General features: G+C 35.4%; 1 protein-coding gene and 1 pseudogene across 14 annotated transcripts in view; one reads left to right on the top strand and one right to left on the bottom strand.

The window, feature by feature from the left end:
• RIMS2 (regulating synaptic membrane exocytosis 2) overlaps positions 1-24,114 on the top strand; it is a 605,377-nt gene that overhangs the window by 90,759 nt on the left and 490,504 nt on the right. The window lies entirely within an intron of this gene.
• LOC103007042 (actin-related protein 3-like) lies at positions 13,766-23,598 on the bottom strand (annotated as a pseudogene).

Genomic DNA, 24,114 nt, shown 5'->3' with positions numbered 1-24,114 from the left:
TATTTTAAGTGCTCTCATATATTGCGACAGCAGGTTCCTTTGTCAGCCATATCCTGTTCAGAATAAATAACCTGTGCTATGCCAGCATGATTTATTGCTGCTACTTCCTTTCTTTATGTTTCGAGTAATTTTATCATAAAAGGATATAAAGTGTTTTAGACGTGTGCAAATGCCTGAGTGACTAGAGCAGTTCACCTGGCTGCTTGGCTACCTGCCTGTGGACAGTGCTTCATTTGATAGCAGAGACGGTAGGAGAACAAATTAGCATTTTTAAACAGGACCAGTATACTGAATCCTATCACCATTTCTCCTCTAACGACCTCCACAGAGAATTTACGGGTTTCAAAGGATCAGAGCACATATACATATGATTCCTCGAGCAATCTAAGTCACCGTGATGAGGGCAGAAAGAGCTTGTTTAGCAAGTTCCCTTGCTGAACATGTGTTGCTAATTGTAAATCCCTTTTCTTGGGTACTTTGAAAATGGATTTTACATATCTATGTGTAAGATTAATCTTTAAACTGCCTATAAGCATAGGGTACACTGGATGGTTTCTTCTTTTTTAAACCAGGTGATATCTTAAAAATATTATATATATTTTATTATGAGAAAATAGAATTACATTAGAGAAAATTTGGAAAATAGAGGCAGGAATCTACCCACAATCTTGCTACTCTAATAAAAACAGTAATAATATTTTGATGTATTTCGTGCTTGTCTTTAAAAAAATCTTATGCATTAAAAAAACAAAAAACTTAGAGCTAATCTTGCAGATAATATCTTAACGTCTCTTTTGGACCCAAGGCTGTATGATTTATAATGATGATGCCAAGGATTTTCAAAATGTGTATGTTTGTGTCATGGACTAATTTGTTGCCTTGTCCACTCTGAATTATTAATTCTTATAATTTACTATGGAAAAACAATTTTTCATTCTTCATGATTTATTTGGTTTTCTCAGTTATAAAAAGTAATGACCTTATTGTGAGCAATTTTTAGATTTTTTTTTTTTTTTTTTTAATTTTTAGATTTTTGAGAAATGTGTTTTTCTCTATAAATCTCTAAAAATTAATGATAGTTTTTAAAAAATGTTTGATGCTATGGCAAATTACCATGTATTTTGGATTGTTTCTCTATATACAGACACTAAATGTATCATTTGCGGAATCAATTATTTTTGGTTTCCCTGATAGAACAGTTAATTAAGTTGTACTCATATTTTATTATGTAATTTAGGTAGCTAGAAACTGTAGAGAGCCATTTTCAGTCTTATTTTGGCTACCATATATATATGACCAAAATGTACATAGAGGTCTCAACCACGCGTCCCCTCCTCCTGATATTTTTGAATGTTTATTGTGTGCCTAGCATTGTTTAAAATTCTTGTCCCAAGGATGAATAAGACATAATCTCTGCTTTCAGGGGGCTCACTTACATAAAATTATTAGGACTTTATGTGCTACATTTATTTAATATAAATGTTTTGGATATATTGGTTTACTATTTTATTGATTTATTTTCAATACATATACATAATATAATACAATGCAATGTAATACAAAAGTTATAAAAATATGTTGTGAAAAGTTTCTTTTCCAAAACTTTTCCCCATTTATCTGTTGTTCTTTGCAAAGGAGAATATATTCATAGAAATGAAATGTAAATAATTTAAAGGCAGGGATACTTGAAAAATTTTGAATTTAGTTTTGAAAAGGAAATTCAATTTTGAAAAGTGTACTTTCGTTTATTGAGTAACCACTATGTGCCAGGCACTTTCCAAGTATCTTATTTAATCTATCTAGTCTTGTCACAATTTTATTAATTACAAATGGAGGTTCAATGAAACAAAGTAAGTTGCTCATGATCACATGAATATCACGTAACATAGCTAAGAAATAGGAACTAGTTCTGTCTAAATTCTCCTGAGCCCATTCTCTTTGTTCATCAGCTATCTTACACAAATTAATGCTTTGGAATTTCAATTGAGTTTACATTAAAATGTTGTTGTTTTTCCCTCAGAAAATGGTTAGGAAATAGACTTTTACACTAAACTGATAATGATAAACTTGAGTAACTAGTGAAAGAAATTTGGGAAAAGATGTATGAAGAAAAGATTATAGTTTTTAAATGATACGGTCAGTATTTCATTGCTCGTGTTAATATAAAAGAAGAAATAAAAATCATTTTGTCTTGAATTTACATTCTATTATAGATTTACTGTCATCTATATATTTAACTTACAAAAAAATTTACATTTGCATTCCCTGAGTAAATACTGTGTGGCAGTGAGGGAACATCTTTTGGTGTTAGGGGGAGAACAATTTGGCATTGAAAAGTTGTCACATATATAATCCAGATTAATTATGTAACTTTTGTCCACTAAACTTAATATGGAAAGGACTTCAGCTTTCATTGACAATCACTTCATTGACTAACAGCTTGACAAATGTTCTCTTCCATTATTCATGAGCATAGTGGCTCATTTTTACAGACAAAGGTAGCAATAGCTAAGGTTCTGGAGCCATCATTTCTAAAACACTGATTTGCTTGCTGTGAGTAACATGCAAAAAAAAAATTGGCGCATTTATAGATGTTTACAAATGTTAAAATGTTTGGCATTATATAGGAAGTTATGTGGTTATTAATGGAAATGTTCATATTTTCCCCCTGAATATGTCCAGATATTTTCATAGATCTTGTGGCAGAAAGTGCCTGACCCATTTTAGGAACTGAAAGAAAGCCAGAGTGACTGAAGTACAGATTAAATGGGGATCATGGAGAGATGTGGGCAGGTGGTGTAGCAGCTTTAAGTGCTGATGGCAGAGGTAGAGGCAGAGGCAGCAAGAAAGTTTTTGGTCTCTATTCTGTCTTATTTAATATTGTTTATATTTATATTAGGGAGTAGAAGTCTTTCACTATGTGGTCTCTTTTCTTTGCCCCTTCTCGCTTTTTTGTAATTCTGATATTATAAATATTTGGCAGCTTAGTTTTATTTTAATATCGTTTCATAATATCCTTAGCCTCCTCTTTCTTGGTTCCCTTCTAAGGTCTGTGATATAGCTGGGCTGCTTCCTTGAATTAGGTTTCCCAGAGCAGGATCTTCCAGACTTTATGCTAGAGGATATATGCTTGGCTGCTAGTGCCACGTTGTTAAGCTAGAGTCTTAACATTCATTATATAAGATTTTACTTATTTTCTCTGTGTTCAGTATATTGCTTTTGCCCTCATCTCTTCTGGTATCCCCTAGTTAATCACTTTCTGTTTTACCCTCTCCAGAGAAGATGCTGTTAATCTTCTACTGAGGTTGGGGAGAGGCATGGAGTGGTGCAGGAATTTGGGTCCTAATCTTGTTCTTAAAGAGACTTTCAACTTGATTTTAGTCCCATTTTTACTCTTCACTTCTAGAGATACCTGGTGTAGCTAATGAGGTTCCAGGATGTTAATTTGCTTCTTTGCTTTCTTCACTGCTACTTTAAGATTCAGCTTTGTTGGGCCTGCTGAAGTCAGTTACCACTTGTCTGTCTGCTTTGCAACTCAGTAAATTTTGCTACCATTGGATCTGTTAGGGTCCAGGGCAGGCTGCCCCAAAATATGCCTCAATGCATATTGATTATTTTGAATTAAAGTGACTTGAGAAACAGCTGGTGAGAAAAAAAAATGATGTTTAAAAAAATACTCTGAGCTGCCTCTTTCCACCTAAAAGCAGGAAATAAACCTCCCATGTGAAGGTATCCTCTCTGTACCAGGAGGGTAGAAAGAAAGCATCCTTATCAACAGTTAGGGAATTCAAGGCTAAGAGACCTGTATAAACAAATTTTATTACGTCTTCATGAGCCTGCAACCCCAAGCACAAGTCCTTTTGTTTTATTAAATCTTTGCAAATAATTGTTTCTTTGTCTAAAAATGATAAATACACAGCCTGCTTTTGTTAACTTCAGAGGAACCATTTCCATGGGACCTTCATGCATATGAATTAAATAGTTTTTTTTCCTCCTGTTAATCTGTCTTATGTCAATTTAATGATTAGACCAGCCAAAAGAACTCAAGAGGAGTAGGGGGGAAATTTCCTTCTCCCTGACAGATCTTAACCCATTCCATCGATAAACAAAACACTATTATTGTTTCTTTGGGGTAGTTTTTGGGAGAGAATGAAACCAAATGCTTGTGTTCATAGCTCCACTCTTGGTTAATCTAATAATTTGAGCATAATAGCTCTGGTTTATTAATTATATTCTATCTATCTACCTATTATCATCATCGTCTTTATTCTTCTCTCCCTCCCTCTTTCCTTCTATCTATCTCTGTATCATCTATTTTTGTCTACTTGTTTTAGCAGTTTCTGAGATGGCTGTGTTTACATTTTCAATTATAATTGCTGATTTTTCTGTTTATTCCTGTAGATTTGTTTATTGCTTCATGTATTTCGGTACATATATGAGTATGATGGATATACTTTATTTTGTTGTTCCTTTTACAGATACAGATAAGTAATTCTTTGTCCCCTTAACTGTTTGGTCAGCTATCAGTCAGGGTCCAGTCAGGAGATACAAAAATTTGAAAAGGGAAGTTTTCATATAACAAGTGAACTATTTATAGGGAATTAAGTGCTGAACAGGGATAAAAGAGAATGCCCTAGGACTGAAGGAGTACTCAAGGAAAGAATAAACTTGGAAGCCAGGGTCCCTCCTCAAGGCTGGATTCAGAACTTGTTGGAGAGGACGGAGTTGTAGCCCATTGGATAGTGGAGAGAGGTTTGTTAGGTTGCCCTGGGCCAGAGCTGGCCATTGTCAGTAGGAAGGATGGTGGGAGGAGAACCACAGTCTGGGGCTGGCAGGTTGAAAGCTTTGCACTTGGGTGCTGGCAGGATGAGGGTGGTGGGCAGGTTACCAAGGCCCAGCACATTTGTAGGTAGGAAACCCTCAACTGGAGGCTATTGGGAGTGAAACTGCTTGCTGGGGTATTGATGAAGTTCACCAAAAATCTGCTTTGGGGGAGTACTGTTGAACTTTCCAGGAAGTGGGCTGGAGTTCTGGCTGACTTCCTGGAAAGCTGCTAGCAAGTCACCTGTGGAATGTGCTATTGAATTCTATGGGAAACTGGATGAACACCCTCAGAACTCATTGGATATCCACTCTTGGGGGCCTCTGCTGAACTTACCACTGAGAAGCCAGTTGGGATTCCCATGGACCTTATTGGGAAGCTGCCCATGCAGTGCTGCTGACCTCTAGTTTTGTTTTTAGAGTGTTTGCCATTATCTTGAGACCCATAGTCATGCTTACTTACACACCCAAATACAGTGCAGAGCTTTGCTCTTCTTTGAAAGCATGAACAGACAGTACCAAGAAAAGCAAACACATAGTAAAATAAGTGCAAATTAAAATTTCAATAAAATTGGTAAAGATTAAAAAGTTGGATACATTGTCTTGTTGAGGCTGTGGGAATGACATTCTCATACACTATTAGTGGAAACAGAAATTAATACAACTTTAGAGAGGGCAATTTGGAATATTGAACAAAATTTGAAATGTTCCTCAATTCTACCACAAGGAAATTATCCTACAGGTATACTTGCACATATGCAATGTGACATGTACAAAAATATGTTTATAACAGCAAAAGTTTAGCTATAATCTGGTTAAATAAGTTGTGGCATATCCATACAAAGTAATAATGAATTCATTAATATAAATGTGATAATTCTATATGTACCAATACAGAAAAAAAATCCAAGATATACAAGTAAGAGATAAAATTAAGGTACAGACCATTTGTTTAAAAATCATATGTCTGGGCTTCCCTGGTGGCGCAGTGGTTGAGAATCTGCCTGCCAATGCAGGGGACGCGGGTTCGAGCCCTGGTCTGGGAAGATCTTACATGCCGCAGAGCGTCTCGGCCCGTGAGCCACGATTGCTGAGCCTGCGCGTCTGGAGCCTGTGCTCGGCAACGAGAGGCCGTGATGGTGAGAGGCCTGCGCACCGCGATGAAGAGTGGTCCCCACTTGCCACAACTAGAGAAGGCCCTCGCACAGAAACGAAGACCCAACACAGCCATACATACATACATACATACATAAAAAGAATGTAAGCAGACAAGAATAGCATTAAAAAAAAAAAAAATCGTATGTCTATATAATATCTGTCAGAATATATAGAAGAAAATGTTGCTAAGAAGAACGTGAAGCAGGAGGAAAGCAAACAGAAAGCACACCTTTTGAAAAAACAGGAAAGTACACGTTCTTTCTCTTCTTGTGGTCTTGTAGTCTCCCACTAGCACCCCCTAATGGCAGAGCCTACTACAGGGCCAGCTGACAAAGCAGAGGTGGGTGGTGGGTGATATCACAGCATCAGAATCAGAGTCAAGTGTAGGGGGTAGGTTTGGAGCTGAGAAATAATAACTCAATAACTGGCACATCTTATCTGTTTCAGAACTCCGATCATATGGTACATGTTTTCTAGTTTGTTGTTCGGCTTTTTAGGTTGTAGGCCATAGTAGATTCAGCCTGCCACAGTCATGATATCTTATCCTTTTTATATTTTGCTGGATTCAGTGTGCTGATCGATTAAGGATTTTTGCATCTGTGCTTATAGGGGATGTTAGTCAGTAGTTCTCTTCTCTTGAATTGACTTTTCCTAGCTTTGGTATCAGAGTAATAATGCTGGCTTTACAAAACAAGATGGAAAGTGTTCTCTCTTCTGTTTTTGAAAGATGTGTGATTTTGTGAAAGATAAATATCTGTGAAAGATAAGTATTATTTATTCCTTTAATTTTTGATAGAATTCACCACTGAAGCTATGTAGGCCTGGAATTTTCTTTGTGGGAAGGTTTTTCTTTCTTTCTTTTTTTTTTTTCCCCGGAATTCTCATTTTGAAGTAATTTTTGATTTACAGAAAAGTTGCCAAGATGTTATGGAGAGTTGCTGTATCCCTTTTACCTAGCTTTCTGCAATGTTGACAATTTATATAACCATGATGTATTTATCAAAGCAAAGAAAAAAGCACTGGCACAAAAAGCAAAGAAAAAAGCACTGGTAACTAAACTATAAGCTGTACTAGAGTTTTACCGTTTTTCCTGCTAATATCTTTTTTGTGTTACAGGATCCAATCTAGGATACAAAGCTCCATTTAGTTGTTATGTCTCTTTAAGTCTCTTCCAATTTGTGACAATTTCTCAGTCAGTCTTTGTTTTCATTATTTTCACATTTCAAAGAGGTCAGGTATTTTATAGAATGTCACTCAATTTCGGTTTGTTTTGATGTTTTCTTATGATTAGACTGGGGTTATGAATTTGGGGAAGAATTCCACAGTGGCCTTTACATTATATGAGTGGGTTAACTTTGATTACATGGTTAGGGTGGTGTCTTGTCAAGTTTCTCCACTGTAAAGTTACTATTTTTTCCCTTTCCATTCTCTATTTGTTAGAAGTAAGTCACTAATTCCAGTCCCCATTTAATGGCAGAGGAGTTAAGCTCCACTACCTTTGATAGAGGAATATCATAGAATTTGTGGGCATATATTAAAACCGCAGTGGTTAATAAATATTTGGGGGCAGATACTTTGAGGCTATGCAAATATTCTCTTTCTCTTTTAAGTTGTGACCACCATCTTATTTGCAGCAGTTATTACTGTGATATTCTAATGGTGATTTTCTATTTGCCTCATACCTTTTACATTTATTATTTGGAATTCTTCTGTAAGGAAGATATGTCCCTTCTCTATTTATTTATATCAATATGAGTTCATGAATATTTATTTTGGGGGGATATTATCAATATTATTATTTATTTTGTCCTCAAATTTTTCCAGCTTTGGCCACTGGGAGCTCTTTCAGGTTGGCTTCTATATCTTATTGATATGCTCCATTTTCTTTTTCTTTTTCTTACTTTCTGGCATTACAAGATAATCTATGTTCATCTTGTATTTTTCCTTCTTAGCCTGAAAATCAGCCATTTCTCCAAGTAGCCTTGGTTCCTTTGATTGGAAAATGGTATATAGAAGCCAAGATCTGGTGTTAGGTGTGCTCATAGTTACTGGGGTTTCACTATTTTTAGGCCCTTTCAGTGGACATAATGAGGAAATATATGTATGTATATTAACCCATGTAGACAACACTTACATGTATTTCTTTCTTTTTATCTGTCTATCTATTGGCATACATCATTTTATTGTGCTTTACTCTACTGTGCTTTGCAAACAGTGCATTTTTTTACAAATTGAAGGTTTGTGGCAACCCTGCCTTGAGCAACTCTATCGATGAGTTTTCCCAACAGCATTTGCTCACTTCATGTCTCTTTGTCACATTTTGGTAATTCTTGCAATATTTAAACACTGCACCAGCAAAAAGATTATGACTTGCTGAAGGCTCAAATGATGGTTAGCACTTTTTGGCATCAAATATTTTTAAATTAAGGTATGTACATTGTTTTTTAGATATAATGCTATTTGACAGTTAATAGACTACAGTATAGTATAAACAGGACTTTTATATGCAATAGAAAACCAAAAAAAATTTTGTGACTTGCTTTGTTGTGATACTCGCTTTATTGTGGTAGTCTGGGACAAACCCAAAACCCCCTCTTTCTCTTTCTCTTTATCTGCCTACCTATCATTTATCACTTTTATCTATAGTATGTAAATATGCATGGCTTTATTTTTTTTTTAACTTTTTACTTTATATTGGAGTATAGTCGATTAAAAATGTTGTTTTAGTTTCAGGTGTACAGCATAGTGATTCAGTTATATATATACATATATCTATTCTTTATCAAATTCTTTCCCCATTTACGTTGTTACATAAAATGGAGCAGAGTTCCCTGTGTAGGTCCTTGTTGGTTATCCATTTTAAATATAGCAGTGTGTACATGTCAATCCCAAACTCCCTATCCCTCCTCCCCACCCTTCCCCCACATAGCCATAAGTTCCTTCTCTAAGTCTGTCTGTTTCTGTTTTGTAAATAAGTTCTTTTGTATCACTTTTTTTTAGATTCCACATATAAGCCATATCATATGATGTTTCTCTTTCTCTGTCTGATTTACTTTACTTAGTATGAGAATCTCTAGGTCCATCCATGTTGCTGCAAATGGCATCATTTCATTCTTTTCAGTGGCTGAGTAGTATTCCATTGTATATATGTACACATCTTCTTCTTCTTTTTTTTTTTATAGTGAAGAATCTATTTAAGGTGCTGCAGGGAGGCCCACACGGCCGGGCTTGTGGCTCCTGACGCAGCAGGGGCCTCCTGCCGGCTCCACGAGCACTTTCTACTTGTGCCTGGGCTTGGTTTCTACGAATTGCCATTAAACATCGCTGCACTAGCCAGCCTCCGGCCTCTGTCTGCGGGGGGCGGGGCCTCGGGCGGCGGGAGACTGCGGGCACGCGGGGCAGGGATCTGAGCCGTGCCGGTGCGGGTGCATGGTTTTCCGCCTCCAACGTGTTTCCGGCCTTAAAGGCATTTTGCCCTTCCCTTTAAGACGCACTGCCCCTTCTCAGTCACTCCCAAGATAGCGGACCTACTGGGCTCCATCCTGAGCTCCATGGAGAAGCCACCCAGCCTCGGTGACCAGGAGACTCAGCGCAAGGCCCGAGGTGAGGATCCCAAATTCACAACCGGCTTTCTTCGCCCGGTTCTCAGGACCGCACTCCTCCCCCTTTGGACGACCCCGCCTTCTCAACCTTGAAAGACCCCTCACGGGCCCCTTCAGAGACCCCCTGAATCCCTAAAAGGGCTGCTGACCCCCACATCTTCTTTATGCATTCCTCTGTCAATGGACATTTAGGTTGCTTCTGTATGTTGGCTGTTGTAAACAGCACTGCAGTGAACATTGGGGTGCATGTATCCTTTTGAACCATGTTTTTCTCTGATATATGCCTGAGGAGTGGGATTGCAGGATCACATGGTAACTCTATTTTTAGTTTGTTAAGGAACCTCCATACTGTTCTCCACAGTGGCTGTACCAATCTACATTCCCACCAACAGTGTAGGAGGGTTTCCTTCTCTCCACACCCTCTCCAGCATTTATTGTTTGTGGATTTCTTGATGATAGCCATTCTGACTGGTGTTAGGTGATATCTCATTGTAGTTTTGATTCTGTAATAAGTTCTGTAAAAGTTACTGATGTTGAACATGTTTTCATGTGCCTCTTGGCCATCTGTATGTCTTCTTTGGAGAAATGTCTATTTAGGTCTTCTGCCCATTTTTTGATTGGATTGTTTGTTTTGACAATATTAAGCTTCACGAGTTGTTTGTAAATTTGGGAGCGTAATCCCTTGTTGCTCACATCATTTGCAAATATTTTCTCCCATTCTGTGTGTGTGTTGTCTTTTCATTTTGTTTATGGTTTCCTTCACTGTGCAAAAGCTTTTGAGTTCAAATAGGTCCCATTTGTTTACTTTTGTTTTTATTTCCATTACTCTGGGAGGTGGATTGAAAAAGGTATTGCTGTGATTTATGTCAGAGATTGTTCTGCCTATGTTTTCCTCTAAGAGTTTTATAGTGACCAGTCTCACATTTCGGTCTTTAATATATTTTGAGTTTATTTTTGTGTATGGTGCTAAAGAATGTTCTAATTTCATGTTTTTCCATATAGTTGTCCAGTTTTCCCAGCACCATTTATTGAAGAGACTGTCTTTCCTCCATTTTATAGTCTTGCCTCCCTTGTCGTAGATTAATTGACCATAGGTTCGTGGGTTTATTTCTGGGCTTTCTATCCTGTTCCATTGATCTGATTTCTATTTTTGTGCTAGTACCATACTGTTTTGATGATTATAGCTTTGTAGTATAGTCTGAAGTTAGGGCGCCTGATTCCTCCAGCTCCATTTTTCTTTTTCAAGATTGCGTTGGCTATATATGGGGTCTTTTGTGTTTCCGCACAAATTGTGAAAGTTTTTGTTCTAGTTCTGTGAAAAATGCCATTGGTAGTTTGATAGGGATTGCATTGAATCTGTAGATTGCCTTGGGTAGTATAGTAATTTTGACAATATTGATTATCAATATTGATTCTTCCAATCCAAGAACACAGGATATCTTTCCCTCTGTTTGTGTCTTCTTCAGTTTCTTTCATCAGTGTCTTATAGTTTTCTGAGTACAGGTCTTCTGTCTCCTTAGGTAGGTTTATTCCTAAGTATTTTATTCTTTTTGATGTGATGGTAAATGGGATTGTTTCTTGAATTTCTCTTCCTGATCTTTCATTCTTAGTGTGTAGCAATGCAACAGATTTCTGTGTATTAATTTTGTAGCCTGCAACTTTACCATATTCATTGATGAGATTTAGTAGTTTTCTGGTAGCGTTTTTAGGGCTTTCTGTATATAGTGTCATGTCATCTGCAAACAGTGACAGTTTAACTTCTTTTCCAATTTGGATTCCTTTTATTCTTTTTCTTCTCTGATTGCCATAGCTAGGACTTCCAAAACTAAGTTGAATAAAAGTGATGACATATGCATGTCTTTAGACTAATATCTTTGACTCTGAACTCAGCACTGCAGTCAGGGTCCATTCTAGCCTCCTCTCTTTGCTTATTTGTAACTTCTTTCTCTGATAGTGAGAAATCTGGGACTCATTATCAACAATTCATTTACTTATTGTTCAACCCTGGCAAACATGTAGAATACTATCAGAATTGCTAACCTGTGCAATGTGAAACAACTTGCCAATTAGATTTCAGAATTTATATATAGTTCTTTTTTTGTCTTTAGTGTTACAGTTTTCTAAACTGTCGTTTCCTAATGTTACTTAGGACAGCAAATTTCCCCCCATCCCTGTCAGTGAGGTTATGTTATACATTTTCCATACAGAGATTCATTTGTCACATTCTGCATTCCATCCTAGGATTCTCCTGTCCTTCTGATTGACTTTTAAAAAATTTGTATATATTAAGGTTTACTCTTTGTAACTTTTTTTTGTGGGGTTGTTTTTTTCCTGTGGGTTTTGTAGTCATGTATACAGCAACACAGTATCATACAGAATAGTTTCAACAGTTTTCCTAAAAATTCTTCTGTACCTCTTTGCTGTTAACTCCTCCTGGATCTTAAGGGAAAAGCTTTTAGTTTCTCATCATTCAGTCTGATGTTAGCTGTAGGTTTTTTTGTTATAAAATTGAGGACATTTCCTCAATTCCTTGTGTGTTAAGAGTTTTTATCGTGAATGGTTCTTGGATTTTGTCAAATGCGTTTTCTGCATCTGTTGATGTAGTCATATGATTTTTCTTCTTTAGCTTGTTGATGTGATAGATTACGTGAACTGAGTTTCGAATATTGAACCAGCATACCTGGGATAAATCCAGCCTGGTCATGGTGTACAATTGTTTTTATACATTGTTGGATTCAATTTGCTAATACGTTGTTGAATATATTAGCATTTGATCATGAGAGATGTCATAATTTTCATTTATTTTAATGTCTTTGCCTAGTTTTCATATAAAGGTGATGCTGCTCTAAGAGAATGAGTTTTAAAAGTGTTCCCTTGGCTTCCTTTTCTGGGAAATTGTAGAGGATTGGTATCATTTCCTCTTTAAATGTTTGGTAGAATTCACAGATGGAACCGTCTGGAACTTGGTGATTTCTGCTTTGCAAGGTTATTAGCTATTGATTCAATTTCTTTAATAGATGTAGACCTATTCAGATTATCTGTTTCTCCTTGTGTGAACTTTTGTAGACTGTATCTTCCAAGAAAATGGTCCATTTCATCAAAGTTATTAGATTTCTGGGCATAGAATTCTTCTTAACATTTTTAAAATCGTTTTTAATGTCACAGAATCAGTAGTGATGAACTGTCTTTCATTTCTGTTATTAGTAATTTGTGGCTTCTCTCTTTTACTTGACTAATCTAGATAAGGGTTTATCATTTTATTGGTCTTTACAAAGAGGCAGCTTTTGGTTTTGTTGACTTTTATCTGTTGATTTCATATTTTATATTTCACTGATGTCTGCTCTAATTTTTTTTTGAAGAAAATAGACTTATTAACTTAAAAGAACTTGAAACAAGTATTCAAAAGAAATTTGTGCCTTTATTAGAATGGTGTTAGGTTTTAAAAATTACCAATTTTGGTAATCAAATAATTCATATTTTTAAATAAGAAATGACACTAGAACTGCAATACTGGTCCAATGGTCTTATTTTTACTTTTCCTTTAAAGCAAGAAACAGAATGAGAGTTAAACAGAAAGCACTAGCAGGCATCAGTTAATCCAAGATAATAGCTTCTTAGTTCCAAAAGCACTTGCAAAGAAAACCACTGGGGGACACAAGGTATGAAAGCAATTCATAATAACTGGAATCCCTTGAGCGTGTGTCTTCACCAAGTGTCATAGGCTACTTTTTGAATTTGTCCTTTACTTGGTCACTTTTTTCCCTCAAATACTAGTTTTCCTGTGACTTTTCCCTGAAAGTATAAAAAGTATGAAATACAAACAAGCTCTTGCATTGTACACTTAGAAGTGTACAATTCAAGCATTACAGAACTATCTACATACTGTCAAATCTTGGCTAATTCAATAGTATAGAACCTATCAGGGCACAGAAAGAACTAACACCTGCTTCTTTTTGTTACACATACAATTCAAATATTGAATCTGAAGAAAACATTTAATCATTTTGTCTCTCCTCTACATTCCCATGTTGATAAACTTACTAAAATATTACTGTGTAATTTAGTTTGGTCTTATTATTTCAAGTCAGGGTTAAAACCTCAAAACCAGCCATCCAGACAAAAAAGGCAATCAGAAAGATTATTTCTTCCTCACTTCCGTAACCCCAATAACTACGAAGTTAATTTTATGACGTAACTCCAAACACTGGATAATGATGACAAATGCTAGGCCCAATTTCTTCATTATCCTTTTTGGTGTGGCATACATGGTAGAATTCAGGCGTAGAAGCCAGCATGGATCCTCCAAACCACATTGCGTGTGACTGCATTTTGGGTGTGATGACTTGTACATCGATAGGTTTTCATGTCAGTCTACCACCACTCAGTTCCTCACTTAATTTCAGCCTGGCATCTCCAGTTCTTTTCAAATCTCTTTGCAAGTGATGTCCAAAGTCCCTGAGCATGGTTGAATCTCCAGAGAGGACAATATTCTTGCAGAGAGGATCTATGACATCAGTAGGACAATTGTGATTATTTACTTCATCTACAACTTCTGAGATAGGTTGAGTAAAGCCTGGATTAGCAAACTCTAGATGAAAAAAACGTCAGGTCCCAAGAATCTCTCAATAAACAACACCAATGGAGAATTCTTTCTTTAGATAACATTGATTCCAGTATACTGTTTAATCCACTTTGCTCCATCTGTGTCATACTTGTTAAATTCTTTGACCAAATCTGGGCAGGCATAACTATAGTGCTCCTTTAACGTTCCCAAGGATTGCTCTGATGGATTCTTACTTTTCCATCTCTCAGTAATTGCTGAATAAAATATGTTATATTACATACATGTAAAATATGTTATATCACATCCTGTGTTATATACACAGCTGTTATATTACAGCTGTGCTTAATACAGCTGCCAATCACATACCCTTCAGCCAGAGGGATGACATGGGTGACACTGTCTCCACTGTCTATTACCGTATTGCTCTAATTTTTATTATTTCTTTTCTTCTGCTTGTTTTAGATTTAATTTACTCTTTTTCCCCCCTAGTTTCCTAAAGTGCAAGTTTATTTTATGGATTTTAGGTCTTTCTTTTTTCCCTAACATATGCATCCAATGCTAGAAATTTCCATCTAAGCACATATTTAGCTGCATCTTGCAAATTTTGATACATTTTTATTTTCACTTCAGCTGAAATATATTCATAATATTTCAAATTTCTTTTGAGAATTCTTTGACCCTTGTGTTATTTAGAAATGTATTGTTTAATCTCCAGATATTTTTGGATTTCCTACTACTGTTCCGTAACTGATTTCTAGTTTAATTTGACTGTGAACTCAAAGCATACTTTGTATATTTTGTATTCTTTTAAGTTTGTTGAAGAGTGTATTATGGCTTAGAATGTGGTCTGTGTTGGTGAATATTCCATATGAGTTTGAGAATAATGTGTATTCTGCTATTATTGGATGAAGTATTATAGAATGTCAGTTAGATCTGTTTTATTGATGATGCTATTCAGTTCAGCTATATCCTTGCTGATTTTCTGTCTACTGGATCTGTCAGTTACTGATAGAAGTGTGATGTCTTTAACTGTAATAAAGGATTTGTATATTTCTTGTGCCTCTTGTATTTTGACATTTTTTTCCTCTTGTATTTTGATATTCTATTGTTAGGCTCTGCAAATTAAGGATTATTATGTGTCCTTGGGAAATTCACCCCTTTATCATTATGGAGTGCCCCTCTTTATGTTTGATTATTTTCCTTGCTCTGAAGGTCATTGTCTGAAATTAATGTAGATTCTCCAGCTTTCTTTTTATTAGTGTTAGCATGGTATATCTTTCTTCTTGACTTTACTGTGTCTTTCTATTTAAAGTGGTTTCTTGTAGAAAACACATTGTTGGTGCTCTCTCTCTCTTTATTTTTTTGTGTACTTTGACACTTTCTACCTTTTAATTGGTGAATTTAGATCATTCACATTTAAAATGATGATTGATATAATTGGATTAATAGCTATCATATTTGTAACTGTTCCAATCATTGCCTTTGTTCTTTATTTACTTTAGAGTTCAGCATTTTATATGATTTGATTCCATTTTCTCTCCTCACTTTGCATATGAATTATACTTCCCTTTTTAAAAATAATGTTTTTTAGTGGTTGCTGAAGAGTTTGCAACTGATTCAATAATTTACAACTAATCCAAGCCTACTTTCAGATAACACTATACCACCTCAGGGGTAGTATAAGTACTTTATAAAAGAGTATTCCTAATTTTCCCCTCTTGTACCTTGAAAGTTGGTATCATTCATTTCACTTATCCCTAAGCTATAATCATCAAATACAATGTTTCTACTATTATTTTGAACAAACTTAGATCAATTAAAAATAAGAAAAAGAAAAGATTTTATTTTGCCCTCATTTATTCCTTCACTAATGCTCTTCCTATTTTTTATATAGACGTTTCCAACTTATATCATTTTCTTCTCCCTTTTTTACCCTCTTTGCAAGGCAGGTCTATTGATGACAAATTCCCTCAATTTTTCTTTGTCTGAGTAGGTATATTTCTCCTTCACTTTTGAAGTGAATAATTTCACTGGACACAGAATTCTAGGTTGGTGGGGTTTTTTTCTTTCAACAATTCAGATATTTTATTCTACTTTCTTTTTGCTTGCATGGTTTCTGAAGAGAAGTCCAAAGTAATTCTTATGTTTGTTTCTCTGTAGGTAAGGTGTTTGTCTTCTTTCTGGCTTCTTTCAGAATTTCCTCTTTGTCTTTGGTTTTCTGCAGTTTGAATAGGATTTTCCTAGGTGTAAAAAAATTTTTTTATATTATTTCTGCTTGGTGTTCCTCATGCTTCCTAGATCTGTGGCTTGGAGTCTGTCATTAATTTTGGAAAGTTCTCAGTCGTTATTACTAAAAGTTTCTTCTGTTCCTTTCTTTCTTCTCCTTCCAGCATTTCCATTGCATGTATATTATACCTTTTTGTAATTATCCCACAGTTCTTGGACATTCTGTTCCATCTTTTTCTTTTCTCTCTTTGCCTTTCAGTTTTAGAAGTTTTTATTGACATATCTTCAAGTTCATTTATTCTTTCTCAGCTGAGTGTAGTCTACTGATGAGTCCATCATGGGCATTCTTCATTTTTGTTACAGTGTTACTTATCTCTAGAACTTCCTTTTCATTCTTTCTTAAACAATTTATTTCTCTGCTCACAGGACCCATCTGTTCTTGCATGTTGTATGCTTTTTCCATTAGCACCTTTAACATATTAACTGTATTTATTTTGCCCAATTCCAGTTCTCTGCCTTATCTGAGTCTGTTTCTGATGTGTGCTTTGTCTCTTCAGACTGTTTATTCTTGCCTTTAGAATGCCTTGTATTTTTTGTTGAAAGCTAGACAAGGTTTATTGGGTAAAAGGAATGTAGGTAGATAGGCCAGTAGATAGTCCTTTAGTGTGGCAGATTTTATATTTATCTGGCAGTGTTTACTGATTGGTGTAGCTGTGGTGTCAGGGGCTAAAAATTTCCTCTATTGTCCTTAAATTTTTTCCAATTTTTTTTTCGTGGTAAGATATACAAACATAAAATATTCCATCTTAACCACTTTCAAGTGTATAGTTCAGTTTCACTAAATACATTCATAATGTATTTATGCATTAATGCATTACTACCAACCATCTCAAGAATGCTTTCATGTTGTAAATCTGTCATACACCATGACCAAGTGGGAATTATCCCAGTGATACAAGGATGGCTCAATTATCTGTGAATCAGTGTGATCACATAAATCAATGTGATACACCACGTTAACAAACTGAAGAATAAAAATCATATGATAATTTTACTAGATGCAGAAAAAGCTTTCAACAAAATTCAACATCCATTTATGATAAAAACTCTCAACAGTGTGGGTATAGAGGGAAGATACTGCAAGATAATAACTGCCATATATGACAAACCCACAGCTAACACATCATACTCAGTGATGAAAAGCTGAAATCATTTTCCTCTAAGATCAAGAACAAGACAAGGACACCTACTCTCACCACTCTATTCAGCATAGTATTGGAAGTCCTAGTCACCACAATCAGACAAGAAAAAGAAATAAAAGAAAATCCAGATTGGAAAGGAAGAAGTAAAACTATCACTGTTTGCAAATGACATGATACTATATATAGAAAATCCTAAAGATGTCACCAGAAAGCTATTAGAACTCATCATTGAATTCAGTAAAGTTGCAGGATACAAAATTAATATATAGAAATCTGTCATGTTTCTATACACTAACAAAGAACTATTGGAAAGAGAAATTAAGAAAACAATCCCATTTACAATTGTATCAAAATGAATAAAATAGCTAGGAATAAGTCTAACCAAGGATATAAAAGACCCGTACTAAGAAAACTATGACACTGATGAAAAAAATTGAAGATGATACAAACAAATGGAAAGACATACCCGCTCATGGATTGGAAGAATATTGTTAAAATGACCATACTACTCAAGGCAATCTACAGATTCAGTGCAGTACTCATCAAAATACCCGTGACATTTTTCACAGAACAAATAATTCTAATATTTGTATGGAAATACCAAAAACTCCAAATAGTCAAAACAGTGTTGAGAAAGAAGAACAAAGCTGGAGATATCACAGTCCCTGATTTCTTCTAAGAATTTTACAGTTTTAAGTATTAAATTTAGGTCTTTGATTGACTTTGAGTTAATATTTGCATATGATATTAAGCAAGGATCTAACTTCACTCTTTTTCATGTGGATAACCAAATTTTCCAGCACCATTGTTGAAAAGCCTGTCCTTTCCTCATGGAATGGTCTTGGCACACTTGTCAAAATCCAGTTGATTTTATGTATATAAGGCATTTATTTCTGGGCTCCCTATTGTATTCTGTTGGTCTATGTCTGTCTTAATGCCAGTACCACACTGATTACTGTACCTTTGTTGTAAGTTTTGGAATCAGGAAGTGTGATTCCTGTAGCTTTGTTCTTACTTTTCAAGATTATTTTGGCTATTTGGGCTCCCTTGAGATTCCATATGAATTAAGGATGACTTTTTGTATTTTGGCAAAAACATCATTGGGATTTTGATAAGGATTGCATTGAATCTATAGATTGCTTTGCATAGTATTTAGATATTGATCTGTGGTTTTCTCTTCATGTAGCATCTTTGTGTGGCTTTGTTATTATGGTATTGGTGATCTCAAACAATGTGTTAGGAAGTGTTCCTTCCTCTTGAATTTTTGGGAAAGTTAGAGAACGATTGGTATTAGTTCATTTTTAAGTGTTTGGTAGAATTCACCAGTGAAGGCATCAGGTCTAGAGCTTTTCTTTGTCGAGATTTTTGATTAATGATTCAATCTTTTTACTAGTTAGCGGCCTATTCAGATTTTCTATTTCTTTGTGATTTCTTGGTATGTTTTGTGTTTGTAGGAATTTGTTCATTTCATCTAGGCTGTCCAATTTGTTGGCATAAAGTTGTTATAGTACTCATATTCCTTTTTATTTCTGTAGAACAGTAGTAGTGTTATCACTTCCATTTATGGTTTTAGTAATTTGGTTCTTTTCTCTTTTTTTTGTAGGCCATCTAACAAAATTTTTCGTTTTGTTAATCTTTTCAAATAACTAACTTTTAGTTTCATTGAGTTTCTCTATTGTATTTTTTTCTATTTCATTTATCTCTGCTGTAATTTTTATTATTTCCTTCCTTCTGGTGGCTTTGGGTTAATTTGTGTTTCTTTTTCTAGTTTCATAAGTGCAAAATTAGGCTTTTGTTTTGAGGTCTTTCTTGTTTTTTAATGTATGGATTGGCCAAAAAGCTTGTTCAGGTTTTTTTTGTATCACCTTATGGAAAACCCCAAATGAACTTTTTGGCCCAGCCAATAATTGTTTATAGCTATAAATTTCTTGCTTTGCACTACTTAACCACATCCCATAAATTTTGGTACATTTTTTGTTTTTTTTTGTTTTGATTTGTCTCTGAGTATCTTCTAATTTTCCTTGTATTTTCTTTTACCTAATGTTTTTTTGTTTTTTTGTTTTTTTTTTTTACAAACTGAGAAATGGCCATTAGAGGATTTGTTTTTTGATTTTTTTTTTATTTTTTTAAATTTTATTTATTTATTTATTTATGGCTGTGTTGGGTCTTCGTTTCTGTGCGAGGGCTTCCTCTAGCTGCGGCAAGCGGGGGCCACTCTTCATCGCAGTGCGCAGGCCTCTCACCATGGCGGCCTCTCTTGTTGTGGAGCACAGGCTCCAGACGCGCAGGCTCAGTAGTTGTGGCTCACGGGCCTAGTCGCTCCGTGGCATGTGGGATCTTCCCAGACCAGGGCTCGAACCCATGTCCTGCATTGGCAGGCAGATTCTCAACCACTGTGCCACCAGGGAAGCCCCCTACCTAATGTTTTTAAAGTGTATGTTGTTTAATTTCTACAAATTTGTAATTTCTCTAGTTTTCCTTCTGTTTTCAATTTCTCACTTTATCCTGTTGTATTTGAAGAAGATATTGGGTTGGCCAAAAATTTCGTTCAAGTTTTTCCATAACATCATATGGAAACACCCAAATGAACTTTTTGGCCACCCCAGTATTTTATGTGATCTCTATATTTTAAAGTCTACTGAGACTTAATTAGTGGCCTGACATATGGTCTCTCCTGGAAGATGTCCCATTTCCACTTGAAAAGAATGTGTTTCCTGTTCTTGTTGGGTATTGTATTCTATATGTTTGTCTGACTTAGTTGGTTTATTGTGTCTTGGTGTGGGTCTCCTTGATTTCATCTTTTGTGGCATTTGTTCATTGTCTTTAATGTTTATATTAATGTATTTCATCAAATTTGGGAAAATTTCAGCTGTTATTTCTTCAAATATTCTTTCTCCTCCTCTGGAATTCCCACATCAAACCTATGTCTGCTTAGTGGTGTCCCACAAGTCCCTTAGACTGTCTTTTCTTCAATCTGTTTTCTTTCTGTTCTTCAGATTCAGTACTTTTCATTGTTTCATCTTCAAGTTCACTGACTATTTCTTTTCCCTCCTCAAATCTGCCTCTGCCTCCTTCTAGTGAATTTTTCATGTCTGTTTTTGTACTTTTTTCAGAAGGGGGAGATTTGTCTGGTCTAATAATTGACACAAGGCAGATTAACAGAAAAAAAAATTTAATTTGTATGCACAGAGGTCTCATAGAAATGGAACCCCTGAAGTGACCAAGGCAGGCTGTTTATAAAAAAAAATTAATTTTAGACAAAGAAACAATCATTTGTGAAGATTTAACAAAGGGGCTTGTACTTGTGGTAACAGACTAATGAAGAAGTCACACAGATTTTTTTATACAGCTTTCTTAGCCTTGAATTTCTTAATTCTGTTGATAAGGATGCTTTCTATACTTTGGGTATGGGGGAATACTTTCACATTGGAGATTTCTTTCTTGCTTTCAGGGGGAAAGAGAAGGATCAGAGTGTTGTTTTCTTTTAAGTATTGGTTTTTGTTTTTTTTTTTCTCTCTGACTGATTCTCAAGTAACTTTAATTCAAAATAATCTATATGCCATTGTGGCATATCTTGGGGTAGCCTGCTCTCAGTCCCAACAGCTTTCAGTACAGAATCCTTTTTGGGTTCTTTTTAGGTTTTCTGTCTCTTTATTGGTATTTCCATTTTGTTCACACATTGTTTTCTTGACCTTCTCTACATTGTCGGTTCTTTGAGCATTTTGAAGATGATTGTTTTATTTTTTATTTTAAATTTTTAAAATTTTTTAAAATTAATTTTTATTGGAGTATAGTTGCTTTACAATGTTATGTTAGTTTCCACTGTACAGCAAAATGAATCAGCTATACCTATACATATATCCCCTCTTTTTTGGATTTCCTTCCCATTTAGGTCAACATAGTGCATTAAGTAGAGTTCCTTGTGCTATACAGTATGTTCTCATTAGTTACCTATTTTATATATAGTATCAATAGTGTATATGTGTCAATTCCAATCTCCCAATTCCTCCCCCCAACCCCACCAATGTTGTTTTAAAGTCTTTGTCTAATAGATACGCCAGGTGTTTTTCAGGGACAGTTTTTGTTGTTCCTTTTTTCCTTTGAGTGGCCCATACTTTCTGTTTCTCAGTATGCCTCGTGACTTTTTTGTTGGAAACTGGACATTTGAATCTAAATATGTGGTAACTCTGGAAATCAGATTCTCACCCTTCACTAAGTTTTATTATTTTCTGTTATTGTTTTTATTTTATTTTATTCTTTTTTGTTGTAGGCTGTCTCTGTGCTGAGGATCAGGCTGTGCTATAAACTTAAGGTCTTCTCAGGTCTTTTCTGAATCTGTTCCTTTCCCTGGGCAAATGTGGTGACTTTCTGTTTTCTCATACGCAGTTGCTTTTGAATGTTTCAGTCTTTAATGTCTGGCTTCCAAAAGGAGAAAAATAGAAAAACAAAGGTAGGGGGGGAAAATGCCCAGGCTCTTTAAAAATATCCTGAAAGTCACCTTAGCCAAAGGGGGAGGGACTTGCAACAATGGGAGGATTGCAACAACAATGGCCACTTACCTCTTTGTATGGACCTCTGAGATGAGAAGCGGTAATCAGGGATCAGAGCACAAATCCGATATTTGGAGGACAGTGGCCTTTTTACCCACTCTTGCTCCTGCAAACTGTGTATAGATTGCTCCAAGAACAGGTAAACAGCTACCTTCCATGGAGCAGGGTGGTAGGGGATGGGTAGCTGCTACTATGCTAAGAGCTCAAATTGACTGAAATTAACAGCAAGGTACAGTCCAAGCCTTCTTCTGAAGTTGAAAGCCTTCAGTAGACTCCAGATTTCTAAATTAGTTATGTCAGACAGATTGTCTAGGTTGGGGGGGCAGATTTCTGTTGCTTTCTACTTTGTCATCTTCCAGAATCCTCTCTTCTATTGTCTTTATTTTTGTCTTCCTTTCTGTTTTGTGTTTCCCTAGAGACTTCTTACTAAATAGTGTTTAAAGCTTGCAGTTCTTATAGTTGTAATCCCGTTATTATTCAAGAACTCTAATGATTTGGTGGTAAGGTGTTGCTACAGGACAAGCATTCAACAGTCCTATAATTAGGTCTTATTCTTCTAGTGTGCCTGAGTTAGGTATTTGCCTTCCCCCATGTTGAAGGCTGGAGGGAGCTGTAGTTTGGTATTGTCCTTCTCCCACATAAAAGGTTAGAGGGCGATATAATAGGTAATTATCTTCCACAGGCTTGTTTGGTTTTGGTAAAATGCCAGTTGGTTAGGCTCTGGTAAAATATTTTCCCTTGAGTTTAGGATTGTTAAAGAGAACAGAGAGCTCTGGGATTATTTCAAAATGGTTTCTTTCCCTTCCTCCTGCTGGATGCAGGAGGAAATTTTTCTCCAATCTTCACAGTGAGCAACTGGTATGGCTTTTGGAGATAAAATTTATGAAAGTGTGGTGGTATGCCCCAAACTGGGACTCCTTGGAATTTTAAACTCTCAATCTAGTCCACAGTGAGTCTCCAGCAATTGGCCAATTATAGTTAAAAGTGTTCCAACAGACACTGGTCCCAGGTGTGGGCTTCTGCTCCTGGGCTTGTACTCTTGGTAAACTGTGATAGTCTGGATCCACTTGTTTGTTTCTCTAGTTTTCATGGCAACAGTTTGCCTGCTCTATGACCTAAATTCTTTGATGACTCTAAGAAGAGCTATTGATTTTCGGTTTGTTCAGCTTTTTCTCTTGTAAGGGTGGGAGTGATGATTTCCAAGCTTTTTATGTATCTTATTGGAAACTGGAAGCCCCTCATACACTTTCTGGAATGCAGGAATGTAGGAGTTCATTGTCAATAATGTTAATGTATTTATTGTCAAAGAAATATATAATTACTTTTTAATATTACAAGTTCTTAAATTATTATCCCAACATGAATTTTAATTATGGTCTGATACTTTGAGGTTTGATTTTATCTAACATATTGGACAAAAGAAGAAAATTTTTATACTCTTGATTTAAAGACAAGATAAATATTTTTACCGCCATATTTATGACACATATTTTATTTGGGAAGCTGATGGAAATGTTTGTACATTTCACATATAGATATTTTACAAAGCCCAGAAATAATTTCTGAATTGGTAATTTAAATTTTTATGTCTATTAATATTTTCAAGTACAGATTTTGAAATTAGAAACTGATTTATGATTAATATAAATTTGTTTATGGTAAAAACTTTTGTCACTAATTAAGAGCAAATATGATTCCTTGTAGAGAATCACCCAGGACTTCTTTAACAAATATCTTCTCCTCTTTTATGTATTCATTTAAATATTTTTGCTTATCATGCATATTATTTGGTGAAGGATACTCTTGAATTATTCTCCATTTTGATGAGCTGGTATGGTAATTTTTCTTTGTCATTATCTATATGGGTACTGTTTTGTTCTAAAACGTTAAGAGATTTTTGTATCTTATTCTCAAAGAAATACCATGATAAGTTTTCTAGGTAGAATCCATTGCCACTATAGTTTGCTTGTATTTGTGTGTTTCTATATTTG

The sequence above is a fragment of the Balaenoptera acutorostrata genome, chromosome 17, assembly GCF_949987535.1.
Source record: "Balaenoptera acutorostrata chromosome 17, mBalAcu1.1, whole genome shotgun sequence".
In the NCBI taxonomy this organism is placed as follows: Eukaryota; Metazoa; Chordata; class Mammalia; order Artiodactyla; family Balaenopteridae; genus Balaenoptera; species Balaenoptera acutorostrata.
This window is presented reverse-complemented; position numbering and strand designations above follow the sequence as displayed.